Source organism: Hylobates moloch, unplaced genomic scaffold (assembly GCF_009828535.3).
Source record: "Hylobates moloch isolate HMO894 unplaced genomic scaffold, HMol_V3 SCAFFOLD_22, whole genome shotgun sequence".
Taxonomy (NCBI): Eukaryota; Metazoa; Chordata; class Mammalia; order Primates; family Hylobatidae; genus Hylobates; species Hylobates moloch.
The window spans coordinates 4,397,932-4,422,599 of NW_026652297.1; the positions used below are offsets into that span (position 1 = coordinate 4,397,932).

General features: G+C 34.7%; 1 long non-coding RNA gene across 1 annotated transcript; it reads left to right on the forward strand.

Moving 5' to 3' along the window:
• Positions 1–2,029: 2,029 nt before the first annotated feature.
• Positions 2,030–18,628, forward strand: LOC116461855 (uncharacterized). The gene is made up of 5 exons (XR_004246195.2): positions 2,030–2,088; positions 2,394–2,453; positions 8,478–8,697; positions 14,135–14,296; positions 18,488–18,628. It is a non-coding gene; the product is annotated as an uncharacterized LOC116461855 (long non-coding RNA).
• The last annotated feature ends 6,040 nt before the right edge of the window (positions 18,629–24,668 follow it).

Here is a 24,668-nt window from a genome sequence, read left to right on the forward strand (position 1 = left end):
TTTGAACAGTTATAGTAGTATTGGTACCAGCTCTTCTTTGTATGTCTGGTAAAATTCAGCTGTGAATTCATCTGGTCTGAAGGTTTTTATTGGTTGGTAGGTTTCTTTTTTTTAAATAACTGATTCAAGTTTAGGACTTAATATTGGTTTGTTCAGGGTTTCAATTTCTTTCTAAATCAATTTTTGGAGATTATGTGTTTCTAGGAATTTATCCCAGAAACATAAATTTTCTTTTTTTTCATGCTTATTGAATCTTTATTTTGGTCTATTTGGCATGAAAAATACAATAGTGAATAAACAATAGTTTCTGGGCTAATGGAACATTCTTTAAGAAATATATAACAACCAAAAAATTAAGATGAATGAATGTTATAAAAAAGAAAGTATATGTGACCCTTTTTGGTATTTGATAAGAGACAGACTTCATATGTAAAACCACATATATTAAAAACAATTTACAAAATAAAAGATGAATCATGTTTACACCATTAAATGTAGAAAAGCTAGAACTGTAGTTGTATATTCCTGTCTCTAACCAGGCTAATATGTTTTGATAATGTTAGATGTTTAACATAAAAGGCTAAATATTTTCAATTTGTCATACTCTAAAGCACTTACATAATCCAGATTATGGCTATTTATGACCTACGACCCTGGTTGTCTACACCAGAGACAATAACCAGCTGTCCACCTGGATTCGAGTATTTGCATCAGGTATGGCAATGTGTTTCTCAACTTACTTGATCCATAATAACATGAATTTAGGTCGTTCCAGAATATAATTTGTTATAAAATATTTTGGCTGTGTATTAAAATACTGTAACTTTAACATTAAGGTTTTTATATTTTATTTACATTTAAATTTTTATTTTTGATTGAGATAGTAAACTTATGCTTTACATATTATAATATTGTTACTTACAAATTTATTTCCTAGGAATCTCATTTAAAATAAATGTCTACTTTTGGTGCAGTGGCTCATGCCTGTAATCCTAGCACTTCGGGAGGCTGAGGTGGGCGGATCATGAGGTCAGGAGATAGAGACCATCCTGGCTAACACAGTGAAACTCTGTCTCTACTAAAAATATAAAAAATTAGCCGGGCGTGGTAGTGGGCGCCTGTAGTCCCAGCTACTTGGGAGGCTGAGGCAGGAGAATGGTGTGAACCCGGGAGACGGACGTTGCAGTGAGCCAAGATGACGCCATTGCACTCCAACCTGGGTGACAGAGCTAGACTCTGTCTCAAAACATAAAATAAAAATAAATAAATAAATAAATAAATGCCTACTTTTAAAATAGGAAATTGTATTTTGAGAATGTAACTCATATTAACCTCGAGAATCCTCACTTCATCTATTGCTTGTGCATTACAAGCCTGGTATGAAAATGTAAAATATAAACACTAATTTTGGGAAAATGTCTCTTATTCTGTACTAGATTGAATACAATTAAAGTTTATGATGTCAATTCTGATTTAATTTCCTGTGATATTGTCTCTTGAATAATTAACTTTGACAATTTAGTTGTCTGTAATCATTGGCCACATTTTATTTTGTAATACTTTAAAAATAAAATAGTATATATGTAACTTCTTGAAAAGGTTGTTTACATTTTCAGTGCTTAGTTATAATCTTGTCATAAATTATGATATAAACATAACAAAACCTTTTGGCATTTGGGTAAAAACTATATTAAAATATTCAAATGATTTAGTACAGATATTATCTGAATTTCAAAAATATTTATAATGTATTTTAAATTTTTTGTTAACCAAATTATTGAGTATGTTAACAATAGAGACAAGACAAAACACCTTATAGACTGTAATAATAATTTTTCATTTGCCTGTTTCCATGGTGAAGTAAAATAAAATTTAATTTTAGACTACTATGATATACAAGACAAGTGACAGGAAAAATCAAAGATGTTGACAATGGATCAATTACTTTAAATATCCTAAATGTAAATATTAAGTTATGTGTCAATATGTGCTTTAAATGTAGTTTGAGTACTTCATAACCACCTTCTTTATTTTTACTCTAATAGATAAATCAGTTAACAGTGTGTCAACATCTTGATCCTCTGGGAGGTATGTACCAAACACACTGATACATTAATTCTTTAAGATATAACTTGTTTTGTTGTAGTTAGATCAACCTCCATAAATTAAAGTGTTTGTTAAGTCTGAGGAAATCTAAACCTTGCAAACATGAAGAGAATGTATAGAAGGTCCTTAGATAATGAGAAGGTAAATGTAGCAATAGTCTTCTCATGGGAAAGGAAAAAAATACTGGCTGCAGGATCATTCCTGAAAATTCTGGTCTGCCCTTTTAGTATGCTAAACATGGGTATAACTCTTGAAATGGTTTTCCCACCCGATTTCCTCAAATACAGGTATTTCAGAGAAGCAATAATTCCAGATTCTTCAGAAATTTTAATAGAAGCAGAATGCAGGTAAGTTTCTGGATAGTCCAACTGTGCTCCCAAGTCTGAAAAATTACACTGTCCTTTAGAATGTAACTGTTTACCTTTATCTCAACTTAGTTATGAGTATTTCTTTTATGTGGATGAAACTAAAATGCATGGAAATGAGTGTCTAGTTACAAAAAAATAGTACTATCATTGCCTTTCTTATGCGTTAGCGATTCTAAAACTAAAATGAGCATTTATGATTTATTTAACTCATGAAAGCTTTTCCATTTTGGCATATTATAAAAGAATGATTTCTTTGGTTTTTTTCTTGCTGAATTATACTAAATTGCTTTATTTTATGCAAGATCATTTACTACAGAAACACCATATGTAATTACAATAAACAAGGCACATGCTAGCCATTTTGAGAGAATCAAGGAAGAGTCAGATCCAGGCTTGCACTGAAGAGCTTCCTCTGAAGTGTGAGGAATATATTTGCTGTAGTTTCAATGTGTTCACCAAAGTTCGTGTGCTGGAAGCTTAATCATCAATGCAGTGATGTTGACAGGTTGGACCTTTAAGAGGTGATTAGGTCGTGAGGGCTCTGCCCTTATGTATGAATTAATGCCTTTATCTCAGGAGTGGGTTAGTTATTGTGGGAGTGGATTCCTATAAAAGGATGCATCTGATCTCCTTCCTCCCCCTCTCTCTTACACATTCTTACCATGTGATGCCTTCCGCTACCATATGATGGAGCAGGAAGGCTCTCACCAGGTGCCAGCCCCACCTTCTTGGACTTCACCACCTCCAGAACTTTAGAAATAAATCTCTGTTCTTTATATATTACGCAGTCTGTGGTATTATTTTATTGAAATACCAAACAGACTAAGACAGAAAATTGATACCTGAAAATGTGGAAGCAGCTTTGGAACTGGGTCATGGGTAGATGCTGGAAGAGTTTGGAGAAGCAAGCTAGAAAAAGGCTAGATTGCCATCAATGGAAAATTAAGGGTGATTCTGGTGAGGACCCAGAAGAGAACAGCTATAAGGAAGTCTGAGACCTCTTAGAAATTACTTAAGTGACTGTGATCAGAGCATTGGTAGAAAGATACACAGTAAAGGCAATTCTGATGAGTTGTAGATATAAATGAAAAACAAGGTGTTGAAAACTGGGGTGAAGGCCATTCTTATTACACAATTGCAGAGAACTTGGCAGAGTTGTGTCCATGCCCTTGAGCTTTAGGGAAGGCAGAATTTAAGCATAATGAATGAGGATATCTAGCAGAAGAAATTTCTATGCAAAATATGGAAGGACCTGCATAGGTTTTAACCACTTATAGTAAGATGCAAGAGGATAGAAATGACTTAAAATGGAATTTATAATTAAAAGAGAAACAGAATGGAAAAATGTGGAGATTTCATAGAGTAGCCATATAAAGAGTAAAAAGGTATGTTTAGGAGAGCAAACCAAAAGTGTAGCCAAGCAGTGGTTTACTAAGGAGATTAGTAAAAATACAAGGGAGCCAGGTACTATTCATCAAGACAATGGGAGAATGGCATTGAAGGCATTTCAGAGAGCTCTGAGGCTTCCCCTCCCATCCCAGGCCCAGAGTTCCAGGAGCGCCAAATGTTTTTGGAACTTGGATCCAAACAACACTCCACAAGCTCACTGCTCAGGGCTGTCTTGGTTCTGTTAAATATAATGAACTCCATGTTTCTCTTCAAAGAATCAGTCTGTTAGTATGTTCAGCTCTCTTATTCTTTGTTCTCCATTTTAAAGTTTAACTTCCTGGTTCTCTTCAGCCCTTTGCCTCTAATTTCAGTAAACAACTTTCCTGCCAGTTCTAATCAGTAGTTCTCATCTGTTCCACTGGTCATCTGCTCTGACCTGCATCATCCTGAGTCACCTGTTCTGTAACCGTCTTTCCCGCCAAACTACTTACCCCACCACTCTGGCTGGTACCCTTGCTCTCTTTAAAATCGCCAATCAGAATTAGCTTAGACTGTGCGGTCCAACCCTAGCCAATAGGGGAACGACACAGCAGTAGGGGCTGTCTGCATCAGGAATAAGAACCCCTTTCCCTCCCTTGCTCAGGTGTGCTCTTGCCATTGCTCTATCCACGAGTCACACCCTTCTATAGAAGTAAAATTGCCTTGCTGAGAAAATTAAATTTATATTCGAGTGCTATTTCGTTTGTGGCACCAAAAATTTATTTATAACAGTTCTCTAGTCCCCATACCTCACTGAAGTACTCCTTGGCCACCTTGGCCATGGCTCAAGCAGGCCCAAGTGCAACTCATGTTGCAACTCCAGAGGGCACAAGTGGTAAGCATTGGTGACATCCAAATGGTGCTTAGTCTTCAGACGCGCAGAGCGAATGAGCTGTGGGGCCATGGAAGCTTCCATGTAGATTTCAAAGGATGTCATAGACAACCTGTGGGCCCAGGGAGAGACTTGTCACAGGAGCAAAGTCAATACAGAAAGCCTGCACTAGGGCAATGCCCAGTAGAGTGGTCAAAGTGGGCAGCTCCGGAGACCGCAGAACTGTAAGGTCACTAGCAAGCAACTCCAGCCTGAGAAAGGTGCAGGCATGAGACTGCAACTCATGACAGCTACTGGGTGGACTGAAACCAGTAAAGCCACAGGGATAGGGTTGCCTGAGGCCTTAAGGGTCAAACATCCCCACCCTGAGTATGTCCAGGATGCAAGACATAGAATCAAAGGAGACCATTCTCCTGCTTTGAGACTTAATGTTATTTTTCCTATTGGACTTTGGACTTACTTGGGACCAGTTAACCCCTTTTTTTCTTGCCTATTTCTTCCTTTTGAAAGGGAAATGTTTGTCCTATGTCTATTCCACCACTGTATTTTGGAAGTAGATAACTTAATTTCGTAGGCTAGTAGCTGGAAAGGAATTTGCCTTGGGACAAATTGTGCCTGGAGTCTCACCAATGTCTGATTCAGATGAGACTCTAGACGTTGACCTTTTAAGTTGATGCTTGAGTGAGTTAAGACTTTGAGGCTACTGGGGTGGAATGAACGTATTTTGCATATGAGAAGAACGTAAATTTTGGGGCCAGAGGTGGAATGCTGTGGTTTGAATGCATCCCCCAAACTTCATGTGCTGCAAACTTAATTCTCAATGCAATAGTGTTGTGATGTGGGACCTTTAAGAAGTGATTAGGTCTTGAGGGCTCTTCCTATATGCATAGATTGTTGCCATTATGGCAGGAGTGTGCTTGTTATTGAAGGAGTGGATTCCTAATAAAAGGATGAGTTTGGACCCCTTCCTTCCTTCTCTTATATGTTCACTCACCATATGATGCCTTCCATCATATTATGATTGTTATAAATAAAGTTTTGGTGCTGCAAAAGAAATAGCACTCGAATATAAAATTTTCTTTTTAATTCTCAGCAAGGCAAGGTACTTCTATATAAGGGTGCGCCCTTACAGATGGAGCAATGGTGAGCACACACTTGGACAAGGGAGGGAAAGGGGTTCTTATCCCTGACGCATGTGGTCCCTACTGCTGTATCATTCTTCTGTTGGCTAGGGTTAGAACTCACAGGCTAAACTAATTCCGATTGACTAATTTAAAGAGAGTGACGGGGTGAGTGGTTTGGTGGGAAAAATGGTTATGAAATGAGTCAGGGTGGAGTAGGTAATTGGAATGAGTCAAGGTGGAGAATGAGTTAGGTTGGAGCAGGTAATAGGAAAAGGTTGCTTTACGAGGAAGTTAAGTTTAAAAGTAGAAGGCAAAGAATTGAACATACTGACATATTAATTCTTTGAAGAGAAATTTAGAATTCATATTTAACATGATGCAGTAAGAAGGCCCTTACCAGATGCCAGCTCCTCAGTCTTGGACTTCCAAGCCTCTAGAATGGTGAGAAATAAATCGAGTTTTTAAATAAATTATTCAATGTGTGATATTCTGCTATAGTGACACAAAATAAACTAAGACAATACTTAAATAAGATATATAGTATAGCGTCATAAAATTAATGAGACAGGTAAAAACTAATTGTGGAAATTCAAAGGAGAGAAATAGCCACAGTAACTCATAATTTAATAAGTCACAAAAATAGCAAAAATATTGGGAATCTAAACATCCTTGAATAGGGAACAATTTCTCCAAACCAGTGAATCTCCAGGTGTGGTCCCTGGAACAGCAGTATCAACGTCACCTGGGAACATGATAGAAATGCAAGTTCTCAAGCTCCATTACAGACCCATTGTTGATTCCGAAAATCCACAGGTTGGGGTCAATAATTTGCTTTATAAAGCCCTCCAGGCGACCTTGATGCAGGCTTAAATTTGAGAACTACCACTCTAAATGAAGACACTTTCATGTAATTTAACACCATCAGGTATTTAGAAGAATTAGCTCTACAGATATGCCGGGAATATTTTCAGAGTATATCACTAAGTATAAACAACAATTACAAAGTAGAGCATATAATTAGGAGTGTGCATGTGTGTGTGTGTGTGTTTACAATATGTGAAGTTTTTTATATGCTTTGTATATCTCTGAAAGGATGCATATGAAATTGAAAAAGGATGGGGATAGGGTAGGTCAGGAAGAAGAAATTATTTTTAACTTTATACTCCCATTTGCTTTTTTAAAATTTGTGCCATGCATATGTAATTGCTACTTAAAAATTGGTTTTTAAAGCAGTTAGAAAACATTATTTTAATGAGTTATGAATCGTGATTTAGTCTTCAATATCAAATGAAAATGTGTACCTTTTATATATGTTGGCACAGGATAGAAACATAATTATGTTTAATGCCTGCAGAATCATTAAAAATGAAGAAATTTTATACTCAACCTGTTTCAGAGTTTAGCATTAAAACAGAATGTTTAGGCTGGGCACAGTGGCTTATGCCTGTAATCCCAGCACTTTGGGAGGCAGAGGTGGGCAGATCATTAGGTCAGGAGTTCAAGACCAGCCTGGCCAATATGGTGCAACCGCGTCTCTACTAAAAATACCAAAAAATTAGCTGGGTATGGTGGCACGCGCCTGTAGTCTTAGCTATTTGGGAGGCTGAGGCAGGAGAATCACTTGAACCTGGGAGGTGGAGGTTGTAGTGAGCCGAGACTGCACCACTGCACTCCAGCCTGGGCAACAGAGCAAGACTCCATCTCAAAAAAAAAAAAAAATCAGAATGTTTAATGTATGTTAGACTAACATGTATTCATTAAGTGTATACTCATTTCAGAAATAACAGTGAGAGAAAAAAATCATCCATGCACAACTACTGATACATTTCCTCTGAAGAGGTTTTTAAAATTATTATTTTGTTAGTTTTTTAAAAATCACTTTTAATTATTGTCCACACGATTTTTCATATTTAGTCACTTAATGTTATTTTTTCTTTATCATAAAAACCCAGCATTTTAAAGAGCTACATAGTAATCCTCAATAGGGGATAATAAGTATTGCCTCTTATTGGACACTATGTTTCCACTTTATTTTTTCTCTTCTAAATAGTGCAGTAGTGAACATTTGATGCCTAAAACTTTCTTTTTTAAGTTTTAGGATTGTTTTGTTTGTATAATAACAGAAGTAAAATTATTAAAACAAAAGATAATAATATTCTTATTTGCTTGCAAAAGGGGTAAATTTGATTATTATCTTATATAAATAGTATATGAGAGTATTTCCTCCTTCTCTCAATTTAGTGTAAGTACAATTTTTTTATTTCTACTATTCAGAATGGAGTTCTAATGAAATCTTTTTAAAATTCTATAATAAGGAAAAGATGAAGAATAAAATTTAACATAACTTAAACATAATAGTAATGGGTCAACTTCTTTGAAGTTCAAAAAGGATACCAAAAAGCTATGCATAGAATTTTAGCAGTAAATGGAGCCAGAGAGTACCTAGCCTATCTCTCATTTTTCTTCATAAGAAGACCAAGAGACCAGTTAAAGTTAGTTAACTAAATTCAAGCAGTTTATTATCCAATATAATTTCCTATTTGAAGGTAATTTGATACCTGTTTACATACATCTTACATCAGTATTACTAACAAATTAATGAATTATTTTATTCTCTAGTCCTCAGAAAATTTGAAACTAGTAAAACGTATGAAATCTTGAACAATCAAGGACAGAGAATTTATTTTGCTGAAGAGAGAAATAATTGCTTCCTTCGACACTTTTGTGGATTTTCAAGGCCTTTTACTATGACAATTTGTGGTAATGTAGGTAGAATGTACTTGCTCTGCATAAGGCTCTGAAATGTAGCTGTTGCTGGAGTCGATGCTGCCTACAAAAGGTAAGTAAATATTTATACCATCATTTCAAAAAAGCCTCAATGCCGGACAGTATGATAAAGTCTAAACGTTGGGATTGGCTGCAAAGAATTGTCTGGAATGGAAAACATCAGAGAGATAATTGTATTTTTGTACCACATACCTATAGGGTGAGAACCATCCACAACGTTGCAAATTTTTTCTAGGCAATGAAGGTCATAAAATCTTTAGATGTTTTCTATCTAAGCATCCATCCAGGGCTTTTTGTGACCTAAGAAATCTTTGCGTATTGTAAAGTGGCAAAGACTCTATCTCATGTTTCCTATAGAAACTCTATATTTATATTTAAATCTATTTCCATTTTGAGTTAATTTTTGTATTCATGTGAGGAAAGTGTTGAGATCCATTTTTTCCCACTTTAATATTTAGTTGTTTAAACACCATGATTTGTAAAAGACTATTATTTTTCTACTGGATTGATTTGGCAACATTTCTGAAAATGAATTGCCAGTGTATATGTTTACATATTTCTAGAGTCTACTCTCTTCCATTATTCTACCTATGTATATACATACAAATATATATACACACATGGAGCTAGAATCATCAGGACAACATAATATTGGCATAATACCAGCTGTAGAGTAAGTCTTAATATCAGGTAGTACAAGCCTTCTTATTTTGTTTTGGTTTTGTCAAAGCTTTTTTGGCTTTCTTACTTCCTTCACATTTTTATATAAATTTTACAAAAAAAAACCTATCATATTAAAAAATTCTGCTGAGATATTGAGGGTATTTAATCAATGGATTAATTTGAAAAGAACTGATATCTTATTAATATTGAATCTTCTGCTCAATGACTATGGCATATTTCTCCTTCTATTTAGATCTTCTTTAATAACTCCCAGTAATAGTCATTTTCAGTACTTAAGTCTTACAAATATATTATATTACAAATAAATTTAATTATTTTATATTTCTAGATACAATTACAAATAATATTTTTGATTTAAACTTTACATTTTTGTTGCTTGTATATAGTATATTGTACATAGAAAATTATTGCTCTGTTTATACTTACACTTTACTCTGACCTTGCCAAAAATTACTTCTAAATTCTAGTAGCTTTTATGTAGATTCCCTAAAGTTTCCTACAATTATAGATATGAAAATACAGGTTTTACTTCTTCCTTTGTCATCTGTATGCTTTTTATTGTATGTATACATTTATGAATGTATGTATTTATTTATTGTCTGGATTCCGGAAATCTCAGAAACAGTTTGTTCTTGTCATGTGTTTCACTACATCTACTTATATTTTGAGGCTTGAGGCTTTGTTTTTCCATCTAATTTTGCCTAAAGAATTTGACAGTGGTTTTGTTTTGTTTTGCTAGTATACTTGCTCTGTCCTTTTCCATGAGAGTTTTTGGTGAGATGTAGAAACCGTACCACCATTACCATCATATTGACTTAGCAGTCTTCCTTTACCTTTTAATGGGTAATACTTCTATGTGGTAAGAAAAAGGAAAGGAAAGGAAGGAAAGAAGGAAGGAAGGAAGGAGGAAAAAAAGAGAAAGAAGAAAGCAAGAAAGCAAGCAAGCAAGCAAGAAAGAGATAGAGAAAGGGAGAGAGGAAGGAAGGAAGGAAGGAAAGAAGGGAGAAAGGGAGGGAGGGAGGGAGGGAGGAAAGGAAGGAAAAGGAAGGAAAGGGAGACCAGAATTCTCTACTTTTCAGAATAGAAAAGGACAGAAGATAATGGAAGTATATTCAGGAGAAACAATTTCTCTCAAATGCTTGCTTCCTAAGCGTCCTACATCCCCTTTAAGATACAACTACTAAGTTTCTTATGTATTATTCCACAGTTATTTTGTGAATATTTGTATATTACATAAATATAGCATGTTTATGCTATGTGTGTATATCTGTGTGTGTTTTAACATAATTAGTAGCATATTCTTCTACTTTTTAAACACATAACAGTATAATTTGAGGATTACATCTATGTTTAGAACTTCTTTGTTCCTTTAAAGGGCAGCATAATAACCCATTATATGGATATGCCATAATTTATTCAACAAGTCTCTGTTGAGTCTGATGAACTGAGCTTTAAATAAAAATTGGGACAAAATTTATATTTGCCATGGCAAAGAGTTATGAAAGTGCTTGGCATATTGAGTAATAAGCAGTTTTGGATGAGATTAGAGTTTATGTTGTATTTCTTGGGCATGGCAATTTAAAAAGTAATTCTCATACATGCCTAAAAAGGAAATTATTATTATCCCTCTTTTGCAAATGGAAAGTAAATTTCAGAGACTTTAGTGATTTTTTTCACATTTCAAGCAGTTAGTAAGCAGTGAAGTCAGGTCTTAGCTCAGGGGGCTCTAACATCTAAATCCTGGTCTTCTCGCTTCTATGTTTATTCTCAAATATGAAGCATCCCTTAAATACAGAAAGTTCTGTCAAAATATACAAAAAGCTCATTTAAGAGGTAGTATGGAACTAAATAAAGTGTTACTAACAAGTCTAACATATCCTGTTGGATCAAATATTATATTTTCAATCTTTTGTAGCTAAAAGTTGAAGCTCCTCCTGGTGAAACAATTGGATATGTTTATCAATACTTTCATCCATTCTTGCCAAAGTTCAAAATAAAAAATGAGAATAAGGAGGAGGTAATGAAAATTAGAGGCCCATGGTTGGTCTTCAGCTGTCTCAGGGATCTAAATTTTAATGTAAGTAATTAATAATGTTTTAATATCATATTAAAATTAGTTAATATTAGATTTTTATAATACATATAATTAATGAATATAGTTAAAGAAAAATAAAAGAATATTATGAAAATATTGTAACTATTTGCTTTTTTAAAAAAAATTGGATTACTAATTCACAGTGTCCTTATTTAAAAACTCTGCAAGTTTATGTAGCTTATAAGGCAAGTTTTAAAGGTATCAAAAGTTTGTTATTTAATATCTCAAAGAATATTGACAGAGAAAATTAAACTTTATTTAAATGGACAATGACCTAATCTGGTCTAATTACAGATAATGTGTTATATTAATGTTCATTGACACGGTTTCTGCTTTTTATAAAACTTTGAAACTCAACACAATTTTTAAAAATTTTTGTGTGCTTACTAATTTACTTCTCAGATTGTAGCCAACATCCAGATAATAATTTGGGAAATTAGCTACTAAACATACTTCATATAGTTAATAAAATTAAAAAACTTGTTATATTTATCTAAACCTGAAGATTCTTAAGCAACAGAGAATATTGTATTGGTTTAACATCATAGTAGATGTGCAAAAAGCCATACTTCCCTAACTTTCATCTAAAACATGTTTGTTTGTTTGAATATCTAAAATATCCAGTTAAGAAATTTGGATACAGCCTAACTAAAATACTACCGGATCTTCCTTCCTTTCTGAGAATTATGTCAATTCATTTTAGTGATTCTGATTCTTACTGGCATCTGCATATACTGATTAAGTAAAATATACTTAATACATTACAAATTAATTGTCAATAATATGGTTAGTTTGAAAAGTAATAATATGACTACATAGGACTCTATTTTAAGTTAAAAGCCAAAGTAACAGAGTAGACTGTGCATAAAACTCTGGAATCCAAAGCCATTTTTACTGACACCAAATAATAAAATGCTTGTTGTGCATTTTTTTATATTTCAGGGTATAATACAGCAAATCCTACTCATCGTAATATCTTCAAAACTTTGTCAAAGTTATATAATACACTTCCTATTTTTTCTGTTTGAAGCGAAACAATTTTAAAGCTGGCACTCTTGGGTAAGCTCCAAGTAAGAGGAGCAAGAAACCGAAATCATGATTCTGTAAGAAAGTTATCTTTTCCATGAATGTGGACAATCCTTTTAATACTTTTGGCTATGAGTAAGAGGAAAGAGATAAAATAGTAGCTAGTTACAGGGCCAGAACTAGAGTGAGGCAATTAAGGTGTTGATCTCAGGTACAAAATTTAAGGGAGCAACACAAATCTCAGTATTAAAGGTAAGTGATACCTGAATGCGTTGCATTGTTTTTTTTAAAAATTTAAATTAATGCAAAAATTTTTATTATGAAATATGCCAAAAAATTAAGAAAGGAACTGACCATGTACTTGTATTACTGATATCTCTGCCATACCCAAATCCTGTTTCTGGCTGGATGAAGGCACAGGGTGGAAGGGGAGGTATTTTTCTGAAAAATATGTCATTATCCCTTTGATTGTAAAAGAACAGAGCCGAATGAGATAAAGTATGGAGATACAACAGAGGCTGAATACTTAATGAACCCGGTTTCTTATTTGGTATGGGACTAAGACGCATGTAGAGAATTAGCTTCATATAGAGATGGCGCATTCATCATAACAGAAAGGAGGCAGGAAATGTTGGTATGAATATGTTCTGTTTGTAGGGCTAGTGTCTGAGTGTGAATTCCTGTTCCATAGCTTTTATTTTTTCCGTAACAGAAGAGATAAGATATTTTGTTGAGAATGAGGGGGAATGGTGGGTTCAGAGTTCTGAAAAGAGTGAAGAACTTTGGGCATATTTAAAACACTTTGATATCTCTCATTTCCCAGATTCCTTAGCACTACTTACAAGGCTGTGTATGAGCAGCCCTGTTAACATCTCTGGTCTCACTGATTTTCTGGTATTAGCCCCCTCCCTCACTTCACTCCAGCTATGCTCCTTCGTAACTCGGGGCCTTTTCATATGTTAACTTTCTCTGGAATTCTGTCTGTCTTCCTATTTCTCTTGTCACTAATTCCTTCTGGTCCTCTAAGTCTCAGCTTAAACGATGCTGTCCCCAAGCAGCGTACTCTAAAACCATGCCCTTACCATCCGTGTAGTCTGCTTATTAGCTCCCAGTTGTACTAGATGATAGCACCCTACCCTTCCCTTATGGCCCTCATTACAAGGCAGGTAATATGATTCATCTCAGGTTTGCTGTTTTATATTTACATGGGTATCTCTTATTCTGAAGGAATTCATATGAGTTGGTGTGAGAAATGATGCTCTAGGTGGCTTAGATAAGTAACAGAGAAAAAAAAATGAGGAAAAAGTAAAGGGAACCAGAAAATAAAAGCACTTATGAAAGAGTTGGGAAGCTGTGTAATGAGCTGAGAAGCTAGTGGTTTTCATTTTATAATGAAATCATTCTTATATTAAATTAAAGCAAATTATATGAATTAAGTATATATGTGTATATACATAGACATAGAAATAGATATAATCAGTTGTATACAATTTGAAAATCTACTTTTAGATAGGAATTGCCTATAAATTTTACCAGACTATTATGTGTCCATGTTGCATATTTTGTAAATTGTTGGGTATAATCAGTATGATTATAACTTATCAAGGTCATAATTAATAAATTGGTATATGAATAACTTTTTATCTCATAGATTTTTCTAAGATTATATATTTTTCCATTTTAGTTATTGACTCTGGATGAGGAAATGGTTATTGGAAAGATTTCAAAACAGTACTCTGGATTTGTAAGGGGAATATTAACCAATGGTGAGAAATTTGGGATCCAGTTTCCATTTGATCTTGATGTTAAAATTAAAGCATTGATGCTTGGAGCAACTTTCCTCATTGTGAGTCTATTTTTACTCTATTTAGCTGAAAATTATATTTTCTGAGATTACCATTGCACTTTTACTAATACTTCGCCTTGAATCATCTGAATCAACTGCAAATTGTGCCTTTCTGGCCATCCTCAGTCCCCAAATGATATCATAGATTCAGTATTCACATTGCAAAGGAAGCAAAAATTAGAGTGTCCTAGAAACATGATGATTCAGGTTTAAATCCTTTGCCTTCATGAAAAATCAGACTGTCACTGAAAACAGTAAAAATATGGTTCATTCAGTGTGACTTATAGTTATCTCTTACAATGTAAAATTTATTAATATATGCTTGTTACACTTTATTTAAATGGTAATATATTGTTAATTTGGAAACTATAGATACTATTTGATTTAGCTCTATCTCTTGAGCAATACGAAGACCTTAAAAACATTTTAATTCTAATCTCTTTCTCACAACTTATATACTTTTGTTGACTAGTGTTTTAGTTTTGCTTCTTTTTAAATTCACGAATTAAATATTTGCTATTATTTTTCTTAAAAAATCACGGATATGTTTAGCATTTTATTTGCTCTTAAATTTTATTGAACTTTAGATGATCCCTCTAAGGTTATGTTCCTTTTTCCTAATCCTCACTTAATGTCATTGTATTAGTTCATTTTCACACTGCTATAAAGAAATACCCGAAACTGGGTAATTTATAGAGGAAAGAGGTTTAATTGACTCACAGTTACACATAGCTAGGGAGGCTTCAAGAAACTTAGAATTATGGTGGAAGGTGAAGGGGAAGCAGGCACCTTTTCCACAAGGCGACAAGCACGGGACATGCCAGATGCATATAAAATCATCAGATCTCCTGAGAACTCACTGGCTATCACAAGAACAGCCTGGGGGCAACCGCCCCCATGATCCAATCACTTCCCTCCCTCCCCATTTGGGGATTACAGGACCCTGCCTCAACACATAGGGATTATAATTCAAGTTAAGATTTGGGTGGAGACGCAGAGCCAAAACATGTCAGTCATCAGTAGGTTCTTGGAAACTGCAATTTAAGCACAATGATATAGAATAAAATTATTTTTGTCATCAACATTATAACAAAACAACATTTAACAAAATGACATTATTTGTAAACCTTCTGTAATTAGCAGTTGATAGATAGAAATTGTTAAATTGGGCCAGGCACGGTGGCTGACGCCTTTAATGCCAGCACTTTAGGAGGGCGAGGTGGGCAGATCACCTGAGGTCAGGAGTTTGAGACCAGCCTGACCAACATGGAGAAACCCCATCCCTACTAAAAATACAAAATTAGCTGAGCAGGTGGCACATGCCTGTAATCCAAGCTACTCGGGAGGCTGAGGCAGGAGAATCGCTTGAACCCAGGAGGCAGAGGTTGCGGTGAGCCGAGATTGCACCATTGCACTCCAGCCTGGACAACAAGAGTGAAACTCAGTCTCAAAAAAAAAAAAAAGAAAAGAAAAGAAATTGTTAAATTGGATTTTTAAAGTATCTGCAGTCTCTTTTAAAAAGACAAACCTAAATTAATGACCAAAAAATTGAAAGAAAGAGTATATGGATAAATACTAACCACAAGAAAGCTAGGAAAGCTAAATTAATACCAGGAAAACATAAAAAGACATTAAGACTCCAAAAAATAGAAACAGAAACAAAATGGGTAACTATGATGATAAAGCTTCTATTCAAACAAGATGTAATAATTCTAGACTTGTATGCATGTAATATTAACTTCAAAATATAGAGACAAGTGTTAAAAAGTTAGAATGACAAACCCATCATCAAAATGGGGAATTGACTCACATCTCTTCATTTATACTAGATATAAGAGACAGAACATTAGTAAAGTTATTTGAAATTTGAACAACAAAATGAATAAGCTTGATTTGATGGTCTTATTTAGAACATTTTTTTTTTTGAGACGGAGTCCCTGTCGCCAGGCTGGAGTGCAGTGGCACAATCTCAGCTCACTGCAACCTCTGCCTCCCGGGTTCAGGCGATTCTCCTGCCTCAGCCTCCCGAGTAGCTGGGACTACAAGTGCATGCCACCACGCCCAGCTAATTTTTGTAGTTTTAGTAGAGAAGAGGTTTCACCATATTGGCCAGGATGTTCTCAATCTCTTGACCTCGTGATCTGCCCGTCTCCACCTCCGAAAGTACTGGGATAACAGGCATGAGCCACTGTGCCCGGCCGAACTTTTTACCAATTAGACAACACACATTTTTCTCAAATAAATATTGTTTACAAAAATTGATATAACAGTGGGCCAAGAAGCAAGTCTCAACAAATTACAGAGAATCACCATCATTTAGACCTTAGCATATGAGCAAACGAGACTCAATTAGAAGTTAATAAATATTTTAAAATGTTTTATACATATAGAAACGTAGGCTAGGCGTGGTGGCTCACACCTGTAATCTCAGCACTTTGGGAGGCCGAGGCGTGTGGATCACGAGGCCATGAGATCAAGACCATCCTGACGAACACGGTGAAACCCTGTCTCTGCTGAAAATACAAAAAATTAGCCGGGCGTGGTGGCGGGCGCCTGTAGTACCAGCTACTCGGGAGGCTGAGGCAGGAGAATGGCGTGGACCCGGGAGGCAGAGCTTGCAGTGAGCCGAGATCACGCCACTGCCCTCCAGCCTGGACAACAGAGTGAGACTCCGCCAAAAAAAAAAAAAAAAAAAAGGAATGTAAATAACCCAATTATTTTCAAAAAAGTCATAACAAAAAATTTAAAATACTTTAAAATATGTAATAAAATATTACATGTCAAAACTCTTCGTATGCAACTAAAGATATTAAAATATATAGCTATAAATAATTATTGAAGAAAAGAGAAAAATTAATAAGCTAAATTAATTAGCTAAAGCTATAAAGTTAAGAAAAAAAAAGAATAAACCCAAAGAAGCATAATGAAGGAGATATTGAACCATTAAGCAAACAAAAATAAAGAGTACCCATACTCGGACCCCAGACAAAATAGGTCTTTCGAAGCAAGAAAATCATCAAGTAACAGACTACTAAATGTAAATAGTTTAAATTTCTGTACCCCATAAAACCTCATAATATTAAATATTTAAAAGCAAATAATAAATTAAGGAAAATATAGGAAATAAGGAAAATAAGAAATTAAGGAAATACACAACAAATATGACCAAGGAATAATGTTCTTACATTAATAAAAATGATATTTAAATAAGAAAAATATCAAACACTTAATGAAAATGTACAAATATTATGAAAAATAATTCAAATAACTATCAAAGAGGGAATAAAAACCACTAAACTTAAGAAAGCATTTCCAAAAACACAAAAGAGAAGCAAAAAATGAAGGACAAAATACCATTTTTTGTTTATCATATATTAAAGTTTTTATTTCTAATGATGTATGCTGAATGCTGATGAAGATTTAAGGAATCAAGTGCTCATGAGCTATAGGTACAACTTTTAGAGGAATAAATTAAAAACATTTGTCAAAAATTTAATGTTTATATTCTTTCAGATGCAGACAAATAATTGTGTACAATCTTTATAGTAACTAGCCATGTACACTCTATGTAGCAAACTTCACTCAAACAGCAAAAATTAAAACAACATAAAATGTGTGAGTATGAGGCTTACTAAATGCATTATGAGACATCTCTAGAATAGAGTAATAAACAGATATTAAAACAAACTAAAAAACTAAATACTTTTAAGGACCTTTAATGACACAAATACTCAGAATACTTTATGCAGTGAAAAAAGCCAGGGTATAAGCATATTATAACAGCAATTATGTATGTCTTGGAGGAATTTGTACCAAAACACTTCTGGTAGATTTTCGGATTTATTGAAAATATTAATTTTTTCCTTCTCTTTTCTTCCAGTTTTCTAAAATGAGTAGATGAGTGAAAAAATATACATAAGTAAAATGAGGTAGAATTAGTTGCTGATCTCCAAGGGCCTTTAGAGATGCACAAATCTATTATTTTTATGTATTTAAGGGCAAACAGTCATTCTTATACCCTTGGAAGTTGGTTCCTCATGGGTCTGCTCCTCAGACTTCTGCTTTTTAATATGTTTTGTGATCATGTTACTATAATACAGGGACCTTAAAAAGCATTCTCAGGTCTAATGCCTGTAGTTGTTTCTACTATTAAACCAATCTAATTGTATTTATTTTTCATTTTAATTCTAGGACTACATGTATTTTGAAATGTGGCCATAAGAATTACCCTGAAAGAATATGTCAGATATTACTGGCATTTATTTTTGCCAGCCCTCAACAAAACTAAGCAACTTTCACTGAAAATATCTAAATAAAGTTTTATTTTACTAAGACTATTCATATATATTCTTTCTGCATAATAAACTATATCAAAAATGTTTAACCTCAAATAATCATTGTGTTTAGCTTAGGATTCTGTTGTATAGTTCTCCTGTTCAGAACCTGGCTCACTCATGCATTTTGAGTCAATTATCAGATTGGTTGGGACTGTCTCATCCCAGATGGCTTCATTCACACATCGGGCTATTGGCTGGGGGAATGGGGGCAATAGGTCGCATATTTTTCATCATCTAGGAGGCTAGCCAAAGCTTTTACACATGACTGTGTTACAAAAGCAACAAGAAAGCAAGTTCAAATGTTCAAGCTCATTTCAAGCCTCTGCTTCTATTATGCTTAGTAATATCCCATTGACCAAAGCAAATCACATAGCCAAGCCCACATTCAAGGGGTGGAAAAATAGACTCAATTTTTTAATGAGAGTTGCTGCAAAATAATTTTGCCTTTCTTCCCCCAACACAATTTATCACTGCCTTCTCTCTGGTTCCAATTATTTACATTCTCCCCAAACACAAAATATCCTTAACCCTCTCAGGACTCCCAACAAGTCTCTTTCAATTATAGCATTAAGCTCAAGTCCAGTGTAATGTGATCTGTTACCTTTTGTAAATGTGAGTGAGGATACTTGGATGCAGCTTCTCTTGATTCAGAGCCTTGAAAACAAAAAAGACCCACCTTACATGTAATAGTGAGCAAAGGTCAAAATAGCCACAACGAACAAATAAAATTCATGTAGTAGTCACTGGTCAATAGAAATTACAGAAATCAGAAGGGATATATGTTTCTAGTTCCCCTTACTCTGGGGACAGAGAAAATTCTGCTCCCTGGGAGTGGCCTTCCAGTGCCTTGTTCTACTCTGGTCTCTGGAATTTTGGCTCTGCCGTCTGAAACATTTTTTTTTCTTTTCTAAATGAAATTACCATGTTTTTAGCTGAGTAGCTTTTGTAGGCTTCTATCTGTCTACGAATATTGGAAACAGAGGTCTCTTCATTTTAAAATGTCTTAGTCTCTTTTAGTTTATGCTTATACAATTCCCTTAAAAACTGTGGATTTCTACTTATCAGATTTAGTCCACTTCATTGGAAAAAAGTCACATCCACTATTCATTTTATTTCTTTCTCTGGACTTATTGACATCTAGCTTAGCTTCCTTATGTGACAGGTGGGTTGCACAGGGAGCCAGAGAACACATGCTTAATGAACAAGCACGTTTCAAACCTCTGCATCGTGTCTGTTAATGCCCCATTGACCAAATCAAGTAAGATGGCTAAATCCCCATTCGAGGTATGTTGAAAGAGACCCCACTTCTTGATGAGAAGATCTGTAAAATATTGTGGACTTTTTTCTTTTTTTTTTTTTTTAACAATCTAGCATGCTATTTAACAGGTGATTTTTAAATTCATATTACCTATGAAATACCTTTGAATTTGGGATATTTTCAATTATATATCATTATTGAATTAATTAAAATATTTATGATAATGCATAGGTATTATTGGTTTCAATGAATGACAATATCCGAAGACCAGGTCATCCTACATCAGAACTACACAGACACTCTCTTAAAGATCAAGAGAGATAAAGACTTGGTGAAATATAATAAAATGAGTCCTGGATGCTTCCACAGAAAAGCTACTCTTCTTTCTTATAAAAGTATCTGGATAGAGCAGCCCTAATTATATAAAGGTTACCATGTAATGTTTTGGATAAATCCTCCCCTTGTGGTTAGGATTTCTGTCCACAGAACAAAACAGATTTTTGTTTGCAAAAATTTATGCTTAAAAGAGTATAGTCTAGGTCATTCTAGAAAGACATGGGATCAAAAATTTAAAGCCATCAGAAGTGGCTCACTCAAAGGGAGAGGGAACAGACTTGAGGCGCATATTGCCAAGGCCCAGGGATCTGTCCCTTACTCCTCTTCAGAGATCCAGAGGCAAATGGACCTGCATGTATGCCTGAAGATGTTTGTTAGGTGCACTGTCCTGGTAGACTCACATAAAGAACCTCATACTCTGGGGTGGCCAGGAGGAAGTGGAAATTCCTGCCTTCCAGGGGACTACAAGACCCTAGCCTATAAGCTTACCCCAGTTCTCTATGCTTTGTAACATTTCTTAGGAATCTTTTAGGACATTTTATTGGGAAAACGGCACACACCACTTTTTCTCAAGAAAAATAAAAAATCATAAAATGGAATTTCTCATAAATGAGTGAAAAGAAACTGGAAACAAAATTAATTTAAACAAGAACATAAATAACATGATATTTTCTGCTACAGAATTCTGGGAAGCAATCTCATTTCCAAATTATACGTCTTGTTCACAATTTCTTTTATGAAACTTCCCTGCCTACATCCCCTGGAAGACAGACCAACTTTTCCCTCTCTATGCAGATCTGACAGAATCAGGGTTTGGAATATAAAATTAGGGAATTTTCATTACAATGCATGATACATACTGAATGCTTAGTATATATTAGACAGTACTGTTACAGTCATGTTCAGCTGAATGCTGGTAGTTCAGATATTCTGTGCTCACACAGGACATTTGCATATGAAGAAAGTTAGAAATTTTCACACACTGTTTTCTTGTTTGTTTGCCCCCATTCATACAGATTAAAACTTTTTTTAGAAGAAGAAAAGTTTGGTTGAAGTTGTTAACAGAATTTTTTAATGGAACATTTTATGCTTGTTTTTTGGTCAAGCTTGCAAACACTAAGCACAAAACATTAAAATTTCATGGTTCACGTTCCAGAACACAGTTCTAAACCATTTATGTAGGCTGTGTTGAAAAAAATAAAGCTGTCCTCAGCTCAATTATACCAATACATTTCATGTAACAAAACAGTTACAGGAGGACGAGAAGAAAGTATATACTATGGTGTCTAGTCTCATCCTTTGTGTTTTGAGTATTGAGGATTAGAAGTTGGTTACATTGTTCAAGAAGAAACCATGTAGGCTTCCTGACACAGGTGAAATTGTTTCAGGGACAAAGTTTACCTCTAACATTGTAGATTAATTGATGCTCGTCTAGCACCCTAAGGACTGGAAGCTTTGACAGCACTTATACCCAGTGACATTCCCATAACAAATCATAGCACAAGTGAAGTTTCTTCAGATGACTTGGTAGGCATTAGGGATGATTAAGTGGAAGCAAGGGCACAAGAAGCAAAGACAGCCTCTAGTAGGGGGAATTAGATGTACAGACTGGCTTTTGAAAACACATAAAATATGCCATTCACTGAAATAGTGGTTTTCAACTTTAGCATGTATCAAAATCACCTGGAGGGTCTTTCAAAACACAGATTGCTGCATCTCATCCCCAGAGTCTCTGATTCAGTATGTCTTGGGTGTGCTGATAATTTACATTTTAACAAGTTACCAGGTGAAGCTGCTGCTACTACTAATCGGAACCACACTTGAAAATTTTGGCACTCGAGCGAACTACCAGACTTCAGCCAGAATTCTGTGAGCTGCTTGCTAAACGCAGCAAGTTGAGAAAATTTTGAAGGCTTATGAAACATTTTAGAGGACCATTGGAATCATCCAAATCACCCCATCTTTATGCAGCATGGCTGGGAATCTTCAGGTATATCCTCTTTCTTTTATCTTCAGTCTCCCTCTCTGGAATATAAGGTCACTCTAAGTGTGGCTTTGAGTCAGCAACATTAACATAATCTGGGAACTTCCAAAAAGGCAAATGAATGAGTCCTACCCTAGACCTAGTCAATCAGTAACTCTGAGGATGAGACCCAGCAATCTGTCTTTTATTAATATTCTCAAGATAATTTTAATTGTGAAAAACATTAGAATAACGCAGTGCTTCTCAGACTTAGCTACACATTGGAATCACCTGGGAGCTTTAAAAAACTACTGATGCTTTGGTCTTACCCCCAGATGATGATTTCATTTATCTAAAGTACAGTTGGGGCACTGGATATTTTTAAATGAGTAGTTTTAGGCTCACAACAAAATTGACTGGAATGTGCAAAGGTTTCTTATATATCGCTATCCCCATGTCACATACAGGCACTAAGAGTTTTTGAAGTTTTCCAGGTGATTCTTGTGCACAGCCAAGTTTGGGAACTAATCCCAACAACGTTTTGCTTATCAGTATTTAAACATGCTGAGGACCTTATTTTAAACAAAATTTCCTTTGATCTCATAGCTACCTTTCTCTTTAATATTTTTGTCGGCTTTTTTTTTTTCATTTTAAGCTTCTTCAATTTTCTCTACTTTCTTTTTCTACTTCCTCACGTCTTATTCACCACAAGTCCACTGTGATTTCTCTTGCATTTCTACCATGACCTTATTTTTTACCAAGGGATACTTTTAAGTTTTACCTTAATTGGATTCTGTACAGCATTTAGCATTGTTGACCATTCCTTCCTAAACTCTTTCATTGGTCTACAGAAAATCCATTCTCTAATTTTTTTTTTATTTTTTGCCACTCATCCTTATGGTCTATTAAATCTTCTTGTGTACCCATTCATTAAATGCTGATGTTTCTCAACATTGTATCTTTGGATCTTTTCTGGACTATCTAGCTTGTCACATAGCAGGGAAATTGAAGGTACATTAAAAACTTAAAATTAATTTTTATTTATCAAAGTAAAACATTTGAATAGTCTAAAATGCCAAGCACTGCTAAAAGACTTATTACACAATCAATAGCATCTGGCTACTCCCCTCCGCCCGCTTTTCACATACACAAACAAAAAAACCTGCTGGAACTTTTGTTTGGATTTTTATTGAATTTTTAGACAAATTTATGGAGAACTGATATTTTGACAATATTGAAACATCTAATATGAAAACGTGATATAGTTCTCTTTTATTTAGGGCTCCTTCAATTTCTGTCATCTAAGTTTTGTAGTTAGCACAGTACAAAAAAAATGTTCCTTATATATTTCTTATTACTTTTATTACCAGATATTGAATGTTTTGATGCTTTTGGACACGGCATCTTTCAATTATATTTTCTAGTTTTTTGTTTCTAGTATATGGAAATACAATTGATTTTGTACATTGGCTAATACTGTTACCTTTGTCAACCTAATAACAAACAGAAAAAAAGAAAAAGATATTTATTTGGGAGTAGGGTATTATATGGGCATATGTGTGCATAGTAAACTATGTGTATATTCAGGGAAGTAAAGGAAGGCAAAGATTTTAAAGAAAAAATGAAGATGATCACATAATCCTTATATAATTATCTTTAGCTATAAGAATCAGTAACAAGAGTGACACTAGTTTGATGTTGAATAGGCAATTGCCAGACAGATGTCTTTTCAGAATTATTTTTTGCGTAAAGTTATAATAGCCTTTGTTCAAGGATGCAGAATTTGAAGTCTTTTGTGATCATTTTTATCACGCATTTATACATGAGAACCCTCTCTTCGTAGCCTTCCCTGGCTCAATTTTTAAGGTTTCATTTTTAACACAAGCAACTCTATTTTTATTCTGACAACTTTCTCATTTCCCCCTATTGATCAAGCTATTTCTCTGAAAACATCATTGATGAATCATCCTATAGTTAGGTTTGTGTTATCTCTTGGTGCCAGAATGAACCTATTCCAGTTTGTTGGTCTGGTCCCATGTTGGGAGAATGGTGAGTAGGAGTCAGTGTCAGAACTCTTTTAACTGCCTTTGAACAACAATGGTGGTTTGAAGGAAGTGGCTCTCAGGCTAAGCCTACCTAGAGTTCATTGTTAAGTTCGATTTTGTCTCTTCTGTAGTCTTTTGCTATCATCTCAAAGAGCTGGGCCAGTATTATTTTGTTAAGAGTTGTACTTCTGCAGAATTTTAACAAGTGGCAAATACAAAGTTTAAAAATGGAAAATACAAAGTAAAATTAATAGACACATATAACAATCTCCATTTGCATAATGGTTTAGAGCCATGAATCTAGACTTAAAGGCAAATAATTGAGTGAATCAGAGATCTGTTATCCTGCCAGGTGAAAAAGGTAGGCATTAAGAGGGGTAAGAGTCGCATTATGACAGGGAGTCTTGCTCTGGCATCTGTGGAAAACTGTCCA